Raw genomic sequence first — 1,128 nt, 5'->3', positions numbered from 1 at the left:
AATCTTAATTTGGCAGACAAAGTTCCACCCAGGTCAAGGAGTTGTGTTGCAGGTTCATCTGTTTGGGCCATGAACCCCACTATCAGTTGAACTCTTCGCTTTGACCAGTTGTGGTTTTCAGTGATGGTTGCTGTGTGTTGCAAATATAAGATCCTTTGATGACAGGTGAGAGCTACCCTTACTGTGGACACAAGGAGAAGCTGTAGAAAACAGAAATTATGCTGACCTAGAAGAGCATCAGTGGTAGTTCTCCTTTAAGATGAATTATATATATAATAATATGTATGTATATTTACACACACACACACACACACACACACACACATATATATATATATATATATATATACATACACACCATGTGGGTATTCGAGTGGCTTGCAGGGTGTGGTCTAGCTAGTGCAAAGATGGCCGATTCTCGATAGAAAGGCCAAGAAATCAGCAGTTCTTCAGTTGCCAGGGACAAATGTCTCAGATGGTCTTGAGTGTGCCCTGCAATTCCAAAGAAATAAGTTCTAATACTAACAAAGCAATGCTTCAGCAGCAGGATAAATGAGCTCTGCCAGCAAGAGTAAGGGAAAGCATGCAAAAGCACAGGCTTCCTTCTCCGTGTCCTTTTACGTAGCCATGACCCAGATTTAGGATAGGTCTTCTGGCCTCACATTATCTAGGTTTAGGGTGGGTCTTTTGACTTCAAATGATCCAACCAAGAAAATCTTTCTGATGGAAGCAACTGCTTTGGTGTGGCTGATTCCAATGCGGGGAGCTGACAAGTGAGTCTAGCATCACAGTCTACACCTTCCCACAGTGACACATGCTCACATCTCCTGTCATCCTAGTTTCCAATGAGAACAGTGACCAAGTCATAGCTCCACCTAGTGGTATAACATTTCATGTACACTGTAAATGTACTATATACTTTAGGATAGGTACCAGTATCTCATGGGGAACAAAATCTTTTTTTTTAAAGATTTATTTATTTTTTATTTATTTATTATGTATACAGTATTCTCAGTACTCTGTCTGCAGGCCAGAAGAGGGCACCAGACCTCATTACAGATGGTTGTGAGCCACCATGTGGTTGCTGGGAATTGAACTCAGGACCTTTGGAAGAGCAGGCAGTGCTCT

The sequence above is a fragment of the Microtus ochrogaster genome, chromosome 22 (genome assembly GCF_000317375.1).
Source record: "Microtus ochrogaster isolate Prairie Vole_2 chromosome 22, MicOch1.0, whole genome shotgun sequence".
Classification (NCBI taxonomy): domain Eukaryota; kingdom Metazoa; phylum Chordata; class Mammalia; order Rodentia; family Cricetidae; genus Microtus; species Microtus ochrogaster.
The sequence above is the reverse complement of the archived record's forward strand: the minus strand, read 5'-3'. Positions refer to the sequence as shown.